Source organism: Scyliorhinus torazame, chromosome 4 (assembly GCF_047496885.1).
Source record: "Scyliorhinus torazame isolate Kashiwa2021f chromosome 4, sScyTor2.1, whole genome shotgun sequence".
NCBI lineage: Eukaryota > Metazoa > Chordata > Chondrichthyes > Carcharhiniformes > Scyliorhinidae > Scyliorhinus > Scyliorhinus torazame.
The window spans coordinates 123011588-123033553 of NC_092710.1; the positions used below are offsets into that span (position 1 = coordinate 123011588).

At 47.3% G+C, this 21966-nt stretch overlaps 1 protein-coding gene across 8 annotated transcripts in view; it reads right to left on the reverse strand.

Moving 5' to 3' along the window:
• The window catches only part of mlip (muscular LMNA-interacting protein), a 354543-nt gene that overhangs the window by 107790 nt on the left and 224787 nt on the right, over nucleotides 1-21966 (reverse strand). The gene's annotated exons all lie outside the window — the stretch shown is intronic.

Consider the following 21966-nt stretch of genomic DNA (forward strand, 5'->3'; position numbering starts at 1 on the left):
CCTGTATGCATTCGGGACGTCTCTGGCAGAAAACTACAGCGGAAAACAGTAGCTGCCAATGTATGTTTGTCCAAATAAACAATGCAGTCTTGCAGCATGTTGAAGCCTCATAGAACGGCCTCGGGAATAAACAGGCAGGTTCACGTGTGCAGTCCTCTTCACGGAACCCCCCCCCCCTACTCAAGCATACCACAGTGAGCTGCCAACTGGTTCATAGCCCTCTGTACAGAGTGGGAGGGATATGTTCCTCCACTGCTCTCTAGCAGGCGTTTCAGATCACCAGCAGAAGCCTGCGAGCAGGTTACACACACACACACACACACTCAGTGAGAGACAGTGAAAGGCACAAGTACAAGGAAGGGAAGGGGATGATAGAAAATGCAAAGAGTCAGCCTTCGTAAGAAAGGATATGCGCGCGGATATGTTATTTTTTTGTGCAGAAGGAGTCCATTTGGCCCATCGAGTCTGCACCGACCCTCTGAAAGAGCAGCCTACCTGAGCCCACTCCCCCCTGTAAACCCATAACCCCACTTAATCTTTGAGCACTAAGGGACAATTTATCATGGCCAATCCACTTAACCTGCACTGGACTATGATAATATTTTTCTTCAAAGTTGATCATGTTAATAAAAATTCTGGTTGGTTTAAATTCCCAGGGACAAGATCGGCAAAGTTGAAGAAAATAAATCCCAAATTAATTGGAAATAAAAGATTAAAAAGGAATTTGGTTACTTTATAAATGGAGAGTTTTTTAAAAAACGTTAAAAGGAGGGTTGTAATTGTGTGCAAATGAGAAGTTCTTTTCCCCAAACCCTCCCACTCCACAAACAAGCAACTAAGTTAACCCTTTCTGCTGATCGCTTTTCAAAAATCCATCACACACACCTATTGTATTGTTAAATGCAAATTTATAAATTGGGTTTTAATACTTTGAAATCTCTATATTGACAGATATGATTGGACAAATTAACCCGATGGCTCTTTGGCAATGCCACAATGGAACATTTATGTTTTTTTAAACAGGTGGTGCAACTTTACTCAAGTCACATAGATACTGATGTTGCAGTTTTGAGAATTAAAGTATAGCATGGTGGCAATTTGGACCAAAGGCTTTGGGCGGGATTCTCTATTGTCCGACACCGAAATCGGGAACGGCGATCGGGCGTAGAATGGCTCCTGACTACAAAATCGGGGCAGGCGGCAGTTTGTCACCAAGTCGCAATGCCCCGCCCCTCCAAGTCGGTGTCATGTGCGCCGTGCGCAGTTGCAACAGTTGGAATGTCATTAGCCAGTGCACCCATGATGCTCCGCCCCCGATAAGCCGAGCTCCCAACGGCGCGGGCCACGTGTGGTCTTAGCGGTAGTGAGCCTGGCATGGCAGCTGTGGAGAGAGAGAGAGGGCATGCGGACAGTGTCCAGCGACGCCACACTCGGCCGAGAACCGTACCGCTGGCTGGGGGGCTTCTACCTGGGCTGGGGGGAGTGGTGGAGGGTGGCCAGGAGGTGGGCTGTGGGGTTGGCCTGGGTGAGTACACAATACAGCACGGCCGGCACCATCTTTTCTGTACGATCGGTGTGTGTGTGTGGGGGTTGTGGGGGGGAGGGGGGGGGTAGGCGTACGTGGGGCTGCAGCTTGTCATTCCTGCGCATGTGCAGCATGGGACCCGGCGTTTCTCCAACCGTTTTCCGCGCAATCCGTGGGTGTTTCACGTGGCAGCGGTGCTAGCCCCTCACCAGTAGCGGAATCGGTGAGGGTTTTGTGCCGATTTATCCATCGTGCCACGGATCCCCCGTTGGCGTCGGCACTTAGCCTTAGGAACAGAGAATCCAGCCCTATGTCTTCCAAAGAGCTGACCTGAACCATTCAGGATATCGGGAATCGTCCGAGACAAAATGCCTGAGAATGGAAGATGTACAAATTGCCTCTAAACTGATTGCAAGCGCCTCTGTCTCTAATGCAGAAGCACCATTCAAAACCACCAAGCCTGACCATAATTGTTCCTGATATTAGAATTGACAAAATAAATTGATACAAGTTACTAGTCCAAGCACTTGAATTTATGTAATGTTTCAGGGGCAGCACAGTGGCGCAGTGGTTAGCATTGCTGCCTCACGGCGCCGAGGTCCCAGGTTCGATCCCGGCTCTGGGTCACTGGCCGCGTGGAGTTTGCACATTCTCCCCGTGTTTGCATGGGTTTCGCCCCCACAACCCAAAATAGATGTGCAGGTTAGGTGGATTGGCCATGCTAAATTGCCCCTTAATTGGAAAAAATGAATTGGATACTCTAAATTTATAGAGAAAAAAAAAAAGAATTTATGTAAGGGATAATCAAATGTTCAAAAGAAAACTAATGTCAAGCAGTCTCGGTGGTTCCTGAGTATCAAAAAAAAAGTTTCTCTTGAGAAGAACTAAATTGAGCAGGAACAAAATCTGTCAAATGCTATTTGCATTTGGGATAATTTTGAAATGATAAAATGACAGATACAGTATAACAGGTTATTTAAAAGTAATTATAGGTAATCTACGATTAAGAACAAACAAAACAAAACAAAATATGCCAATGCCTGGAATGAAATGGAGATGACTGATTTCTGTTCGAAGGATATGATAATATTGCACTGGCTAATAAAGTTTCTCCAAAATGGGTGCGGAGGCAGATGTTGTAGCCTTCGCCTCATTAATTGCCCGAAGGCGGATCCTGTAGGGATGAAGATCAACCTCTCCACCCTGTGCCCTGGCATGGCGGGGGGACCTGCTGGAATTCTTGACTCTTGAGAAGGTCAAATTTGAACTGAGGGGAAGGATGGAGGGATTCTACAATTCATGGGCGTTATTCATTGTGCACTTTTGAGAATTGTATTATATCGAACATTGTAGATGGGGGGGGGGGGGAGGGGGCTGCATGTGTTAATGGTAACTATGGGTGATTCCTGATTCCTTTTTGTTATTTGTTTATGTTAACATGCGGGCTAATGTTTGGGGGTTTGGTTGGAGGATGGGATTGTTGTTATTGATATGGGGATTGACATTGCCCGTTACTGATTATTGATTATTTTTGGTGAGGTAAATTTGGGAGAAAATGTGAAAAAGAAGGAGAATAAAAATATTTATTAAAAACAATAATGTTTCTCCAAGGCTAATGAAGGAAATAAGATGGTAACTAATGGGATATGTAAAGTTGAAGGCAAGGAAGTAATCAAGGGTAGGAGGTAGATACAGGAAAAGTAACACCACCAAATGCAAATTGGAATAACTCACCTTGGGTGTATTTGATGCAATATACAATCTGGTATCAATGCACATTCTAGTGAAAGAAAGTATATTTGAGGCTGGTAAATTGCTAGCTTTCTCTTGGAGACATTTGTATTTTAACCTATAAATTTTTTACGATATATGCATTTGATGATAGTCTGGCTACGACCTGAAACAATCGGAGCATCTCAGGTAGAGATTAGAGAAAAGCAAAGATCTTGAGATTGATACCCTCATGATATTTTGTTAAGATCACCTGAACGTCTAAGAACAGTTTGTATCGTACAGCCTGCATGGCACGATATTGGGATTCTGGTGTCAGTGCGCAGGAAAAACTAGAAGCACAATCTCAGACTGAACGGACGATCTTTTAAAACTGAGATGAGGAGGGATGTCTTCAACCAGAGGGTGGTGAATCTGTGGAACTCTTTGCCGCAGGAGGCTGTGGAGACCAAATCTTTAAGACAGAGGTAGATAGGTTCTTGATTAATAAGGGGATCAGAGGTTATGAGGAAAAGGCAGGAGAATGGGGATGAGAACCATATCAGCCATGATTGAATGGCGGAGTAGGCTTGATGGGCTGAATGGCCTACTTCTGCTCCTATGACTCATGGTCGTTTGAAATGGTTAATGTGCACTGTAGAGTGAGACAATTGTATTTAACCATAAAAGCACTGACACATACCCCATGGAGGAACTAACTTTAAAACAATCAAGATAGAGCTAACCACATCGATCATGGTTGGGGGGGAATAAAATTAAGTAAGGGACTTGGATTGAGACAATTGAAGGCCAAGCAGAAATAATACCTCATGAGAATTATCTAAAGATGAATACAGGTGTACTGAGGGACAAAGAATCTTGAAAGACCATGCATAAACTTTTGTTTGAACCATATGTATATTAGAATTTTGTGAGTTGATCTGCAGGTGTGGAGTACCCACCCAAGTAGATAGTGAGCACATTTTACTGGACATTTATCCTTGGTGGCAGCTCATGGGTCTGTGTCGATGTTTCTGATCATTCTAGGAGCTCTAATGTGTTACCTTTGGTATTTAAGCAAGAAATTTGGGAAACCCATCAATGACTTAGCAATAGCAAGTTTAGCCAAGTATCAGCCATGGGAAGTGAATAAGAATACTTATTTCTCAAGGCATGGGAAACTGTAAGAAATTATAGTATTAAAAATCCTATAGTATCAGCAGACAAAGAATTGTGAACTCCTAACAGGAGTGTTAACCTAGCTAATGAAACCGAACTTGAAGTTAGGCTTGAGACCTGAAGCACAAATTCTGGACCATTGCTATTTTGATGTTCAGATTGTGAGCAGATCCAACTTGGAGCTTCACGCTTGAGCGGGCCGAGAGCCAGTGGTACATGCCCAATTCGGCAGTCAAAGGGCTCAGCCATCCTGACAACAATGTGTCTGCTTAAAAGTAGAAAAAAAAGAAACAGCGTGATAATCCCAGTCATGTTATCAGGGACCGTGTACAGGGTGAGGTCCAAAGGCAAGTCCCAGTCAAGAAGAAAGAGGAGCAGGGAGAGAGGCTCCAAGCAGAAAACAGGCAGTGGTTGGCAGACTTTGACAGGTGAGGGTTCAGAAGAAGCCCTGGCAATCAAAGAAGGGTCACGAAAATCCCTGAAGATCCAAGAAGGTTGATGACTCTGTGCTGCAGGACCCTGGGATGAAGATAACCCTTTGGAGCAATAGTATTGGGCTCTGTTGAAGAGCAGAAGTTGTGCTTGGAGGTTGGTGCTTGAGTGCATACTGATGAATCCAGGGGAATAGAATCTTGGAGGACGCGATTGAAACTCTGACAGATGGTCGTTGTTGATGCCATCCAAGCTGGAGTTACTTTAGGGGAGAATTCCGAGGCGAGATCTTCAAAAGTAAAGATATCGGGCGGGATTCTCCCATCGCACGGCAGAGTGTCCACACCGTCGTAAATGCTGTTATGTTTTACGACTGTGAATGGGCCGCTCCCACAACTAATTGTGGCCCCTACAGGGGGCCAGCATGGCGCCGGAGCGGTTCGCGCCACTCCAGCTGCAGATACCAGCGCGAACTGTGCACCGCGGGATCTGCGCATGCGCAGTTGCCCGGCGCCAACAAGGACATGCGCAGTGGCACCGGTGCCAACCAGCGCATGCGCAGTGGCCTCCTTCAATGCACCGGCTCCGTCGCAACATGGCGCAGGACTACAGGTGCTGGCACGTAGGAAAGGAGGCCCCCAGCCACGAGGTCGGCTCGCCGATTGGTGGGCCCCGATCGCGGGCCAGGCCACATCGGAGGCCCCCCCCGAAGTCGGACCCCCCCCCTTTCCCCCCAAAGGCTGCCATCCAACCCTTACACACCGAGGACCCGCCGGCCCAGAGCAGGTTAGAACAGCGTCGGCGGGACTCGGCTCTTTTCTTACAGCCTCACTCGACCCATCCGGGCCAGAGACTCAGTGGGACGGCCGCGTATAGTGGCCCGCGACCGATGCCGTGCCAACTACGCAGGCACCAATGGCGCCGATTCTCCGCTCTGCGGAGAATCGCGTGCCGGCGTGGTGCAATTCGCGCGGCCCGCCGGCAATTCTCCGACCCGGCGCGGGGTCAGAGAATCCCGCCCGACATTCTCTCAAGAGAGAGTTTCAATGAACTTGGCTGGCTCACAGTGTTTAGTAATTTCTAGTTCGGTTATCGAGGAATCAATGGAATCTGTCTTGGTCGCATCTACCATTTATTGTGCATTTATTGTGTGTGTTTGTTTGTTAATTTGCACGTACCTCATGCTAACCCTGAATGTTACAGTATAACATAGATGTTCCAAATTGTTTCTCTTTCTGACCTTGTGTAGTAAAGTTTAATTTGGTTTGTTTAAAACCTGTGGAATCTTGCGACTTTATTCTCTTATCAAGTGTCTTTCGAATCTCAAACTTTGTCTACGTTAACCAAAAATTATTAGTCTCTAACTGAACGATACCAAAGATTTGAGGGCCTGATCCAGGATCAAAATAAGGTCAAGGGATGGGGTTAAAGGGTGACGAGAGAGGGAGAAGATGGTTGTGACTTGATCTGGCAAGAATATGGAAAATGCAGGAAGATTACTTTGTATAATTGATTGTTGGTCTCAAATCTTTTTAATTAATCCTAAATTTTACTAACTGTCCTATGCGCTTGTTGTGATGTCTTTACATACATATATTATGAGACAATAATATCAACAGTCTTCATAGTAACTTAAGCCCTGATTCTGAGGAGCCAGTGTGAATCAATTTTTAAACCTGAAACAAATTAAAGTGCAATTTTTATCTGATTCCATTTTCTGCAGGATGGTTACTCTCTCTGTTTTAAAATTAGAACTGAATTAAACTAAATGCATTTCATTTTTTGTTTTTAATACTTCCCCTTAACAAATACAAATAATTATGCAAAACAAAATCAGAAATTACTTGACAAAATTCAAAACACGGAGCCAACAAAAACAACTAAGTGGTTATTTTTTAAATTGAATTACAAAGCATTAGGACACAGAAAGAAGCCATTCAGCCCATCGACTCCGTGCCAGCTCTTTGTAGTGCAATCCAATCATGCTTAATTCTCTGCTCCAACCCTGCAAATCTATATCCCTCAACTGCCTATTCAATTTTCTTTTGTTACCATAGATTCTCTCCACTTCCATCACTCGAGCAGGCAGCGAGCTCCAGGTCATTACCGTTCAATGTGTAAAAAGGCTCTCCTTCACAACCCCGCCTACGGTGGTCTGACTCAATCTAGACATGGTTTTCGTTGAATAATTGGATTAAGCTCACCTAACATTTCCAGCAGTCACAGAACCATCTTATTTGTGAATTGTCAGTGATTACATAGAACATAGAACATAGAACAATACAGCGCAGTACAGGCCCTTCGGCCCACGATGTTGCACCGAAACAAAAGCCATCCAACCTACACTATGCCATTATCATCCATATGTTTATCCAATAAACTTTTAAATGCCCTCAATGTTGGCGAGTTCACCACTGTAGCAGGTAGGGCATTCCACGGCCTCACTACTCTTTGCGTAAAGAACCTACCTCTGACCTCTGTCCTATATCTATTACCCCTCAGTTTAAAGTTATGTCCCCTCGTGCCAGCCATATCCATCCGCGGGAGAAGGCTCTCACTGTCCACCCTATCCAACCCCCTGATCATTTTGTATGCCTCTATTAAGTCTCCTCTTAACCTTCTTCTCTCCAACGAAAACAACCTCAAGTCCATCAGCCTTTCCTCATAAGATTTTCCCTCCATACCAGGCAACATCCTGGTAAATCTCCTCTGCACCCGCTCCAAAGCCTCCACGTCCTTCCTATAATGCGGTGACCAGAACTGTACGCAATACTCCAAATGCGGCCGTACCAGAGTTCTGTACAGCTGCAACATGACCTCCCGACTCCGGAACTCAATCCCTCTACCAATAAAGGCCAACACTCCATAGGCCTTCTTCACAACCCTATCAACCTGGGTGGCAACTTTCAGGGATCTATGTACATGGACACCTAGATCCCTCTGCTCATCCACACTTTCAAAACTTTACCATTAGCCAAATATTCCGCATTCCTGTTATTCCTTCCAAAGTGAATCACCTCACACTTCTCTACATTAAACTCCATTTGCCACCTCTCGGCCCAGCTCTGGTATAGTCATTTGGTATAGTCAGTTCATCCTGCATATTACTACTTACAAACACTGCTTGGGTCAAATCGCACTCGGGAAACACCCAGCAATGGAAACATTTACTCAGCTTAGAATTGTTTTTGCACTGCACCCAAAACAAATATGGATTGTAATAATCCATGGACGTGATCTACTGGCCGTGTCCAGCCGGAATAAGAGTGCGACGTGGCCGGTACACACCGGGAGAGGCCGCTCCCGGGCTTTCCAACAGCTCTTGCGCTTCACGAGATCGATGTGGTTTTAAAAACCCACTTAACATCCTGACACCAATTTAACCAGCTCACGGCATCGATCAGCTTCCCAAGGAGACCCGAACCGGGCGGCGATGGTACTGGCCTATGCAAACATGGGCCACGCTGAATGACACTTGACATGTCTCCAAGGTCATCGGAGGCCCCTGGTGATCCCTTGCACCCAGGCACCTTGGCACTGACAGGTTGGCAACTTGTCACTGCCACCCTGGTACTGCAAAGATGCCCGGGAGGCACGGCCAGATTGGCAGAACCAGGGTGCCTGGATGCCAAGTTAGCACTGTCAAGGGTCAGGTCCTGAGGGGTATATTCCCATGAAAGGAGGGATGAGGGAGGTATAAGGGTGGAGAGGGGGGGGGGGGGGGGGGTGAAGTGCAGATATAAAGGGGCCTCTGGAAGGTTTGGAGAGGTGGGGGCCTTGAAAGGGGGGGCCCAAAGGAGGCACGGGAAGGCCTGAAAAGTGGGCCTCTCAGCAACCCCATGATAGGGTGTTCTCAATTGAGGAGGACGTGTGGTAATGCCTATGTGTGTGGGGGTGACATTTCCCGAGGGTGGCAGGTATGGGGGACCCGCAAGCTTACTTGGAGATCGGGGCAGCCTATCAGAATGGTGGCCCGATCGCTGAGGAGTCAGTCAGGCCAGAGAGTTCACATCCCCAGTGATGGAAAAAGTTTCCAACTGTGGGCTTGCCTGGGAAGAAACTCCTCAGGGCCCGAAAAAGTGACTGATTAGATCGCGGCGGGGAACTCACCGTCAGAGCCGGCATGGCACTGACCAGAAGATCTGGGTTTGTGTGTTTCTGTCATCTATAAAACCATTCAACATTTTTAGAGAAAACAGAGTTTTCTTTCTATTTAACAGTGATTAGATATTTGAAGATACGCTGATGCCTGTCTGGAACATCTAATGTGGTTTGGTAAATATCCAGCTGTCCCCTTCTAAGGGCTTGGCGCTTAACCAGCTACAATTAAGTAAGAGGGAGACTTGTTCAACAGGAAAATCATAGATGTGTTACAGGAAATACCTGCAACATAATTCCCAACCATTCTGTTATGATGATCATGAAGGACACGGGGAATCATCAATAGATTCCCCCGTTGGCTTTGTGGAGTTTAAACTTCCCTATTGAGCGGGTGGGAACTCACGAATAGTGGGAGTATAAAACTTGCTGGTTCAACCTGGCCGGTCCCGGGCTTGGACCTGTGAGCTGTAAGCCATGACTGCAGCCTTCTCCGTTATGTAAATAAAAGGGTGCTGAAGGCTGGCCTTGGCAAGATCATTACACATTCAAACTGGAGCTTTTAAAGATGCTACAATTCCAAAAAGTGCTGGCTTATTACCCTGCTTCGTGTCCGACGCTGGCACATTTGGTGTTACATTTCAGATAGAATTGTTTTGCAGAAATTGTATCATTTTTTAAAACATGATTCAATTTGCTGGCATCACTGGCAAGGCCAGCATTTACTGGCAATTAGGGATGGCCAATAAATGTTGGCTTTGCCAGCGATGCTCGTATTCCATAAACAAACAAATAAGGTGATGTGGGGTTGATAATCTAATTACTGAACATTAAGTAAATCAAAACATAGGGCGAGAATCTCCGTTTGGGAGATTATGAGCTGGATTCTCTGTCGGCTGATGTCGTAATCATGAACCGTGATCGGGTGGAGAATCTTGCATCAGCCGGAAATCGCGGTCTGCGCAGGGCGCCCAGCAGAATTCCATGCTCCGGCACCTCGACAGCGGTGTGAATACATTCCATGCCCCGCACTGGCGTTGCTATGCAAATTGTACAGCAACGGCAATTAGCATCTCATTAACGGATCTGACCCAATAGTCTCCGGCCTTCAACGATGCTCCATCTCTGCCAGGCGGAAATTACGCTGGCGAGGTTCACTTGTAGTATTTAAAAACGGTGACCAGGTGCCATGGCTGATGAGGGAGAGAGATGAGGTAAGCAAAGTTTCCAAAGACGCAATGGTGGGCTGCCAGTTGTATGGGGGGGGGGTTCCGCAAGGGCCGGAGGGAGTTGCAGGGGGGCCGTCTGGACAAGGGCCATGGGGTCGGAGTGCTTTCCCCAGGACCAGGTTGGACAGGCACGGAACAGCATTGCCGCAACTGGCTGCACACTCAACTGACTGCCCACTGTGTCTCGTGAATGTGCAAAGTGCCAAACGCCGTACGGGTGCCCTCCCCGACCCCCCAGGCCAACCTCCAGAAACCCCCATACCCCAGCCATCCCATCAATGGGATGTGTGTAGCCCAGCGCAGCTGGTAGCTACCAGGTGTTGGCACCCCTCAGTGTACCCATTCTTGTATTTGTCCCACTGCAGGGGATGCAGGGGGGGGTGCAGAGCATCCCCTGTCATGCTCCCTGGCACACTGCCCCCTCACCCAAGGTGGGTGTCCCACCAGTCGCACTACGAGCCAGCCCACTTCGCAGGAACACCGGCGTTGCGCCTGCCCACTGCACCCCTTCTCCCATCCACCCTGCCCACGGACAGGTGGGCACAACCTTTGCATTGCACAGAGGATCCATGGCACAAGACAGCTATGTACTAACCCCTTCTCACCCAGACCCTTCCGCCGTCCCTGCCCGTACACATGCCACCACGTATAGTGCTGGCCAATGGCACACGTTGCCACCCCCACCCCCTGCAACCTAGTGGCACCCTGCTTGTGGGGTAACACGCAGCCCATCCAAGGAGGGCAGCCGCTGTAGACCCAAACATGGGCACAGGACAGGGACCACAGAGCATAATGCTGGCAGGGGCGGGCAGGAGGCCTCCCGGTGACAGGCATCGGCGGAGCCAGGGCCGAGGTGCAGAGGGAGAGGTGTTGTGGGGAATGGCCAGGTGTGAGGCCAGGATTGGGGGGAGAGAAGGGGACATGCATGCTCTAACGCTCCTTCTAGGTAGTTCCCCAGGCAGGACATCAGGAGTGGAGGCAGCCACGGGCGGCACATGGCGCAGTGGTTTGCAATGGGAGTACGGCACTGAGGACCCGGGTTCGAATCCCGGCCCTGGGTCACTGTCCGTGTGGAGTTTGCACATTCTCCCCCCCTCAACCCAAAGATGTGCAGGTTAGGTGGATAGGCCACGCTAAATTGTCCCTTAATTGCAAAAGAAATAAGTAGGTACTCTAAATATTTTGTAAAAAGGAGTGGAGGCAGCCTGCTGTGAAACCCGCCCTGTGACCTGGGTCCCCTTTGGTGGCTGTCCTCTGGAGCAACCGGGCCCAGTCTTCTGGGTGTCATGGATGGCATGATGCCACCATGTTCTGCCCACTGCCAATTGGGTGCACCACAGACAGGTGGGTGTGGGATTCAGAGGCGCAGCAGTGTTCTGGCACCTCTTCTGCGGGAGTCACCGGCACCAGCCCGATCATCTCCTCCTCCCCTGGCTCCAATGGCCCTGGGCTACTCCTTGGGACGGGATGCTGCCAGTGCGACCTCTGGTGCTCCGCTGTCACCTGGTGCTGCCAGCCCAGGAGGTCCGCTCTCGTCTCAACCAGAGTCCCCATGCTCTCGGCCATGGAGCACAGGCACTGTGCCACATCCCTCTGGGACTGCTCCACGTCGCTCAGTATCTGGTTCAGATCAGCCAGCGCCAGGCCAATGCGCTCGACGCCTGAAGCCATGGCCTGTTCTGACTGGGCCACGTGCTGGAGCGCGCAGCAATATCCATGCGGCCCAGGTACATGGTTGCCTGTGACATGGCTGCTCTGTCCTGCACCTCAGCAATCGCCCACACACTGTGCCCCAGGCGGTGTTGGCTTGGGTGGAACACATGGTCGACACTGCTTCCTGTTCCTGCAGGCAGTTGGGCTCTTCCAACTGCACCTACAGATGCTGTATGGTTGCTGACACCCCTCATGTAGTCCCAGGCTCTGAGGCCTGCATCTCCAACATTGATGTGACCGCTCTTTCCAGAGGCGGGAGATCCCTCAGGACGGCAGTTGATCCCTGAGGTCGGGCTGTCGCCTTAAACACCTTAAACACCTCCAATCGTCCGCCCCCTCGGGGGTTCCGACCTCCACCCGATGCACTGCAGCACATGTGTGGTCTGCACCAGATAGTGTCCCAGGAGCCTCTTCACTAAAGTGCCTAACCAAGGTGAGTGTCTCTGGGGTGGTGGAGGGTGTTGGTGACAGCAGTGACGAAAAGTCAGTGTCGTGATGTGCAGCCAGTGTGTCACGTGGAACTACCACGTGCAATTCCAACAGGCAATGGCATGCAGTCGTGGACCTCGCCCGCCGTCAATCCCCATTTCCCCCCAACGCCTGATTCTCCGCCTCATCGGGAAATGCAATCCGGGCGTCCCGGAATGGCGAATCCCACCCTTTAAGAACGATGGTCTCAAAATATGCTTTCGTTGCTCCCCAATTGCTGGGAAATGATCTGCAGTCTTTTGTCGATTGCTACTTGGACTTAGTGAAAATAATAATTATTATTAATGGAGTAAAATGATGAGTGACAGGATTGTCACATACAATACAATTTGGAAACTGTTTCACGTTGCATTGTTGCTGAAGAGCATGCTATTCTAATTGATTTCACAGTATCTTGACATTCATAGAACAGAAAATAGATCATGAGAACAAGTCTGACTGCTACCAAAAATAGTGTGAAAAATGTTTGTAAATTACAAAGGAACATAGGAACAGAAGTAAACCATCCAGACCCTTCAGCCTGTTCCACCAGTTAGATCACATTTAATACTTTGGATCACAATCCAGTTTTAGAGCAACTTCCCCTGAATAGTTGTCAGTTTGGACTGTGGTGAACCACCGTAATAGGAGATATAAGGTAGGACCTGCACTACAGGTTCGCCGATAGCTCCTGCCGGCTGGCTCCGCCCACAGAGAACTGTATAAATATGCATGACCTCCAGTGCCCTGCCATTTCGCCAGCTGCAGCAGGAGGCCTCGCATCTGGCTGTAATAAAGCCACAGTTGTACCCAACTTTAGTCTTTGTGCAATTGATCGTGCATCATGGACGTGGTTAAGTATCGGCCACAACCAATATTATTTCTCCTAAACTCTGCGATTTTGAAGTGAGAAGTGAGTCAGTACAAAGAGAAAACATTAAAATCCATTATTCTGGAAGATTCTATTTTGTTTTTGCAGAAAGTTCAACCATTTTGTGACTGGTCTCAAATCTCAGGATCGCTGCAATTAATGTTATTTGCGGGTAGCACCATGGCACAGTGGTTAGCACTGCTGCCTCACAGCATATTTTAAAATTCAGCTGTTGCCGGACTGGGAAAGAATGAAGTTCAGTGAGGATAGGAGCGATGGAAGAACAGGCAGCAGAGTTTTATTTAAAATATATTCATGGGATGGGTGTGTCACTGGCAAGGCCAGCATTTGTTGCCCATCACAGGTGATGGTGCGCCCCCTTCTTTGAACCACTCCAGTCCATGTGGTGTAGGTTCAGGTCCACAGTTTGATAAGGACTCGGGTTTCCGGGAGGTGCAAGGTGGGAGCCCAGCGGCAAACTCCTGAAATACTCACTGGATGGCGGGGAGAGCAGCCTGGATTAAATTGCAAGTCCGTTGCTCCTTTGCCTCCCTGTTGACACACCCAGTTTCTCTCACCAGACGCCGGATCAGTAATGAAAAAATGAAATGAAATGAAATGAAAATGAAAAATGAAAATCGCTTATTGTCACAAGTAGGCTTCAAATGAAGTTACTGTGAAAAGCTCCTAGTCGCCACATTCCGGCACCTGTTCAGGGAGGCTGGTATGGGAATTGAACCTGCGCAGCTGGCCTGCCTTGGTCTGCTTTAAAAGCCAACTATTTAGCCCTGTGCTAAACCAGCCCTGTGCTAAACCAGCCCCTAATCATCGGTTATGTGAAGATATACAGATGTGAAGTCACAAACGCCCACTTTAACACGGTAAAACCCAATCCAGCAACTAATATTGTAAATATGAACCAAATAATGCCCACCGACACTGCACTGTTCTCAATAACGTCAAGAAATACTGTGCAAGGGTTCTAAGTAATATCCATCAACACTGTGCTCAACTCCCACATCATAATAATCTTTATTAGTGTCACAAGTAAGATTACATTTGTCATAATATACACCAGTATATCATGGGGCAGATACTCACACACTGATGGACACACAGCAAGACCAATCAACACACACAACACCGCAGCCAATTACCAGTTAGAGCACACTCATTATAAAGACAGGGGGCATCAGAGTTCCCGCTCATTCGGGATGCAGCCTCCTACAAGGACAGAGCTTACAGCACAGATCCTCACCATGTGCTGAGTGCATAGACTGGTTCGGACAGGCATAGGTCTTTAGTTTAATCTAACATCATGTTAACCCACAGTGAAAGTATGTTCAACAGTTTCTAACTTAATAAAATAGTGTTGTACTATTTTAAGTGTTGGTGGCCTGTATGTGTTCCACGGATCCAGAGCACCCAACACATCAACATTAACACTGTAATTAAGTTACTGTGAAAATCCCCTAGTCGCCATTACAGGTCAAAAAACACCGATAAATAGAGTTAGCAAAAACAGGGTTAGTTGTTGTGCACTTGGATAGAGATTTATTAGAAAGTCTGCTTAGAGAGAGAGAAAGACAGACAGACAGAGTGAGCGAGAGAGTGAGAGAGAGAGAGAGCTCCTGTTCGGGTATACTGAGGGAGAATTCAGAATGTCCAATTCACCTAACAGCACCTCTTTCCGGACTTGTGGGAGGAAACCGGAGCACCTGTAGGAAACCCACACAGACACGAGGAGAACGTGCAGACTCCACACAGACAGTGACCCAAGCCAGGATCCTGGGTCCCTGGCACTGTGAAGTAACAGTGCTAACCACTGTGCTACAGTGCCGCACCTACCACCATTATCCAATGGCTATTATCACCATGCAAGGTTCCCAGGTAATAATAGAATCTTATAGCACAGAAGGAGGCCAGGGGGCCGATCGTGCCAGTGTTTGCTCTTTAAAAGAGCTTTGCAATTAGTCACATTTCACTGTTTTCTCCATTTAACTGCAGTTTCTGCCACTTCAAGTGCATATCCAGTTACCATCGAAACCTGCTATTGAATCAGATTCCACTATCTTTACAGGGGGTGCATTCCAAATCATAACAACATACTAGGTTAAAATATAAATCCCTTAATCTCCCCCCCACCCCCTCCCCCCAGCTCTTTTGGAACTACCTTAAATACTCATCCTTTGGTTATTGACCTTCAGAATGAATTGCAGAGAACAAACAGCACACAAACTGACCAGTCAAACCAACCTGCCCATGGAGCACTGTTTATGCTATACTCAAGCCTGTTAGGATACCAGAACAGACCCCAATGTATGTTAGGAAACTAGACAAGAAACATAGAACATAGAAAATACAGCACAGAACAGGCCCTTCAGCCCACGATGTTGTGCCGAACCTTTGTCCTAGATTAATCATAGATTATCATTGAATTTACAGTGCAGAAGGAGGCCATTCGGCCCTTTGAGTCTGCACCGGCTCTTGGAAAGAGCACCCTACCCAAACTCAACACCTCCACCCAACACCAAGGGCAATTTGGACATTAAGGGCAATTTATCATTGGCCAATTCACCTAACCCGCACATCTTTGGACTGTGGGAGGAAACCGGAGCACCCGGAGGAAACCCACGCAGACACGGGGAGGACGTGCAGACTCCGCACAGACAATGACCCAAGCCGGAATCGAACCTGGGACCATGGAGCTGTGAAGCAATTGTGCTATCCACAATGCTACCGTGCTGCCCTTAAGAACAAATAAATCTACACTATATCATTTTACCGTAATCCATGTACCTATCCAATAGCTGCTTGAAGGTCCCTAATGTTTCCGACTCAACTACTTCCACAGGCAGTGCATTCCATGCCCCCACTACTCTCTGGGTAAAGAACCTACCTCTGATATCCCTCCTATATCTTCCACCTTTCACCTTAAATTTATGTCCCCTTGTAATGGTGTGTTCCACCCGGGGAAAAAGTCTCTGACTGTCTACTCTATCTATTCCCCTGATCATCTTATAAACCTCTATCAAGTCGCCCCTCATCCTTCTCCGCTCTAATGAGAAAAGGCCTAGCACCCTCAACCTTTCCTCGTAAGACCTACTCTCCATTTCAGGCAACATCCTGGTAAATCTTCTTTGCACCTTTTCCAGAGCTTCCACATCCTTCCTAAAATGAGGCGACCAGAACTGTACACAGTACTCCAAATGTGGCCTTACCAAAGTTTTGTACAGCTGCATCATCACCTCACGGCTCTTAAATTCAATCCCTCTGTTAATGAACGCGAGCACACCATCGGCCTTCTTCACAGCTCTATCCACTTGAGTGGCAACTTTCAAAGATGTATGAACATAGACCCCAAGATCTCTCTGCTCCTCCACATTGCCAAGAACTCTACTGTTAACCCTGTATTCCGCATTCATATTTGTCCTTCCAAAATGGACAACCTCACACTTTTCAGGGTTAAACTCCATCTGCCACTTCTCAGCCCAGCTCTGCATCCTATCTATGTCTCTTTGCAGCCGACAACAGCCCTCCTTACTATCCACAACTCCACCAATCTTCGTATCGTCTGCAAATTTACTGACCCACCCTTCAACTCCCTCATCCAAGTCATTAATGAAAATCACAAACAGCAGAGGACCCAGAACTGATCCCTGCGGTACGCCACTGGTAACTGGGATCCAGGCTGAATATTTGCCATCCACCACCACTCTCTGACTTCTATCGGTTAGCCAGTTTGTTATCCAACTGGCCAAATTTCCCACTATCCCATGCCTCCTTACTTTCTGCATAAGCCTACCATGGGGAACTTTATCAAATGCCTTACTAAAATCCATGTACACTACATCCACTGCTTTACCTTCATCCACATGCTTGGTCACCTCCTCAAAGAATTCAATAAGATTTGTAAGGCAAGACCTACCCCTCACAAATCCGTGCTGACCATCCCTAATCAAGCAGTGTCTTTCCAGATGCTCAGAAATCCTATCCTTCAGTACCCTTTCCATTATTTTGCCTACCACCGAAGTAAGACTAACTTACTTTAAGACTAACTAACTTACTAAACCCTAACAATTTTGCAGTCTGTAAACTGTGTGGAAAGGATACGTCACCCTCCAGGAGCAATTCCATTGGCAAACAGGGATCTTTTATATTAAAACAAACTTTATTCTTCACACAGAACCAACTGCATTAACGTAGAAAATAGTTTACAATTAACAGTTAACAATTCTTAACAATAAAATGAAACACTTCAACTTTTTTTGATTCATTCATGGGATGTGGGCGATGCTGGCTGGGCCAGCCTTTATTGTCCACCCATGAGGGCGTTTAAGAGTCAACCATATGGGCAGCACGGTGGCACAGTGGTTAGCACTGCTACCTCGAGGCGCCGAGGTCCCAGGTTCGATCCTGGCTCTGGGTCACTCTCCGTGTGGAATTTGCCAATTCTCCCCGTTTGCGTGGGTTCGCCCCCACAACCCAAAGATGTGCAAGGTAGGTGGATTGGCCACGCTAAATTGCCCCTTAATCGGAAAAAATGAATTGGGTACACTAAAATTAAAAAAAAAAAAATTTTTAAGAGTCACCCCATTGCTGTGGATCCGGAATCACATGAAGGCCAGACCAGGTAAGATTGACAGGTTTCCTTCCCTGAAGGACATTAGTGAACCAGATGGGGTTTTTACGACAATTGCCAATGATTTCATGGTCATGACGAGACTTTTAAGAACAGATGTTTTTTTCTTGATTTCAAATTTGACCATCTGCCAAAGTGGAATTTGAACCCGGGTCCCCATGAATGACTCTGGGTCTCTGGATTACTAGTCCAGCTACAATATGCCACTGCCTCCCAACTTATATCTTTCCCATCTCCAAGTAAGCAAAAGCAAAACCCATTACAGGTCAAAAAACACCGATAAATAGAGTTAGCAAAAACAGGGTTAGTTGTTGTACACTTGGAGAGAGATTTATTAGAAAGTCTGCTTAGAGAGAGAGAAAGACAGACAGACAGAGTGAGAGAGAGAGTGAGAGAGAGAGAGAGCTCCCACTCAAGCTCATAGCATTTGGCAAAAAACTGCAGCTCAACATAAAAACTCCTAGCAGATGGCCAAACCCATAGCAAACTGCAAAACTACAGACAGACCTGGTTCCTCCAATTAAGTACATCTTTATCCCACTCAGATCCCCTGACCTGCTTACCTAAACTTCCAGAGAGACACGATATTGGAGGAGCTACTGGATGTAGACAGTATGGATAAAGGAAACTTTGGGGACATATACGGATGGCTTTTAGAAAGGGCTAGATCACCACTGGACGGAGGAGGAAGAGACCCAAGGAATCACTAGGAGGATACCCAGGGAGAGACCAACGAGGGGTCCAGAAGGCCCCCCACAAAGCCATAGCAGCATAATGAATGATAAATAATCCATCTATGGCAGAGGATAGGGCCTAAGACGGGGCCCTGGAACAGTAGGAAGTGGGTTGAGGGGGAAGCAGGGCCGAGGTGGGGGGGGAGGCATGAGGAACAAGGCGGGGAGCGGCACGGTAGCACAGTGATTAGCACTGTTGCTTCACAGCGCCAGGGTCCCGGGTTCAATTCCCGCTTGGGGTCACTGTCTGTGCGGAGTCTGCATATTCTTCCTTGCCTCTGCGTGAAATTCCTCCGGGTGCTCCGGTTTCCTCCCACAAGTCTCAAAAGATGGGCTGTTAGGTGAATTCGACATTATGAATTCTCCCTTTGTGTACCCAAACAGGCGCCGGAATGTGGCGACTAGCGGCTTTTCTCAGTAACTTCATTGCTGTGTTAATGTAAACCTACTTGTGATACTAATAAAGATTTTTAGGAGGGGGGATGGAGAGTGGGTGCTAAAAAAGGAACATCATGTAAATTGTAAATAATAACCATTTCAAAAATCTACTGTACAGAGTACGAATGGTACCTTCAATAAAAATATTTATTTAATAAAAAATTTCCCAAGCTGTCCATTAACACTGTTTAATTCCCAGTCTTTGTCCATTAACCCTGTGCACAGTTCTCAATCTCTCTCCATTAACATTGTGCATAGTTCCCAAGCTCTGTCCATTAACACTGTGCACAGTTCCCAAGCTCTGTCCATTAACACTGTGTACAGTTCTCAGGCTCTGTCCATTAACACTGTGTACACTTCCCAAGCACTGTCCATTAACACTGTGCACAGTTCCCAAGCTCTGTCCATCAACACTGTGTACAGTTCTCAAGCTCTGTCCATTAACACTGTGTACAGTTCTCAGGCTCTGTCCATTAACACTGTGTACACTTCCCAAGCTCTGTCCATTAACACTGTGTACACTTCCCAAGATCTGTCCATTAACACTGTGTACACTTCCCAAACTCTGTCCATTAACACTGTGTAAGTTCTCAAGCTCTGTCCATTAACACTGTGCACAGTTCCCAAGCTCTGTCCATTAACACTGTGTACAGTTCTCAAGCTCTGTCCATTAACACTGTGCACAGTTCCCAAGCTCTGTCCATTAACACTGTGCATAGTTCCCAAGCTCTGTCCATTAACATTGTGCACAGTTCCCAAGCTCTGGCCATTAACACTGTGCACAGTTCTCACACTCTGTCCATTAACACTGTGCACAGTTCTCAGGATCTGTCCATTAACACTGTCCACAGTTCCCAAGCTCTGTCCATTAACATTGTGCATAGTTCTCAAGCTCTGTCCATTAACACAGTGCACAGTTCTCAGGCTCTGTCCATTAACACTGTGTACACTTCCCAAGCTCTGTCCATTAACACTGTGCACAGTTCCCAAGCTCTGTCCATTAACACTGTGTACAGTTCTCAAGCTCTGTCCATTAACACTGTGTACAGTTCTCAGGCTCTGTCCATTAACACTGTGTACACTTCCCAAGCTCTGTCCATTAACACTGTGTACACTTCCCAAGCTCTGTCCATTAACACTGTGTACACTTCCCAAGCTCTGTCCATTAACACTGTGTACAGTTCTCAAGCTCTGTCCATTAACACTGTGCATAGTTCCCAAGCTCTGTCCATTAACATTGTGCATAGTTCCCAAGCTCTGGCCATTAACGCTGTGCACAGTTCTCACACTCTGTCCATTAACACTGTGCACAGTTCTCAGGCTCGGTCCATTAACACTGTGCACAGTTCTCAGGCTCTGTCCATTAACACTGTGCACAGTTATCAGGCTCTGTCCATTAACACAGTGCACAGTTCTCAAGCTCTGTCCATTAACACTGTGCACAGTTCTCACACTCTGTCCATTAACATTGTGCATAGTTCTCAAGCTCTGTCCATTAACACTGTGCACAGTTCTCAGGCTATCTCCATTAACACTGCACAGTTCCTAAGCTCTGTCCATTAACACAGTGCACAGTTCTCAAGCTCTGTCCATTAACACTGTGCAGAGTTCCCAAGCTCTGTCCAATTACACTGTGCACAGTTCTCAAGCTCTGTCCATTAACACTGTGCACAGTTCTCAAACTCTGTCCATTAACACTGTGCACAGTTCCCAAGCTCTGTCCATTAACACAAGTGCATTGTTCCCAAGCTCTGTCCATTAAAACTGTGCACAGTTCCCAAGCTCGGTCCATTAACACAGTGCATAGTTCCCAAGCTCTGTCCATTAACACTGTGCACCGTTCCCAAGCTCTGTCCATTAACACAGTGCATAGTTCCCAAGCTCTGTGCATTAACACTTTGCACAGTTCTCAAGCTCTGTCCATTAACACAGTGCATAGTTCCCAAGCTCTGTCCATTAACACAGTGCACAGTTCACAAGCTCTGTCCATTAACACAGTGCATAGTTCCCAAGCTCTGTCCATTAACACTGCACAGTTCCCAAGCTCTGTCCAGTAACACAGTGCACAGCTCCAAAGCTCTGTCCATTCACAATGTGCATAGTTCCCAAGCTCTGTCCATTAACACAGTGCATAGTTTCCAAGCTCTGTCCATTAACACTGCACAGTTCCCAAGCTCTGTCCATTAACACTGTACACAGTTCTCAGGCTCTGCCCATTAACACTGTGCATAGTTCCCAAGCTCTGTCCATTAACACTGTGCACAGTTCCCAAGCTCAGTCCATTAACACTGTGCATAGTTCCCAGGCTCTGTCCATTACGGCGGAGTATAAGAGCTTAAGCTTCTCCCCGCAGCCTCATTCTGTTGCTGAGCTGCTGGGGACAAGTCTCGCTTAATAAAACCTAGATCGACTTCATCGCTTCTCGTCTCGCGTAAGTCATTGTGCGCTACAAGTAGTTAGCACTGCTGCCTCACACCACTGTGAACCCGGGTTCGATGCCAGCCCAGAATCATTGTCCCTGTGGAGTTTGCACATTCTCCCCTTGTCTGCATGGGTCTCACCCCCACAGTCCAAAGATGTGCCTGGTAGATGGATTGGCCATGTTAAATTTCCCCTTAATTGGGAAAAAAAGAATTGGTCACGTTAAATTAAAAAAAACCATTCTGTTGAAACACCTCTGCACCCGTTCCAGTACAATCACGTCCTTCCGATAATGAGGTGCCCAGACCTGCACACAGTACTCCAACTGTGCCTCACCAGTGTTCTATGTAACTCCAACAAGATGCCTTGCTGCAATCCATGTAAACCATGTCAACTGCATTACCCTCATCTGCACATTTAGTCACATGCTCAAGAAATTCAGTCAAATTTGTTAGGCATGACCTCCCTCTGACAAAGCCATGCTGACTATTCCTGATCAAACCTTG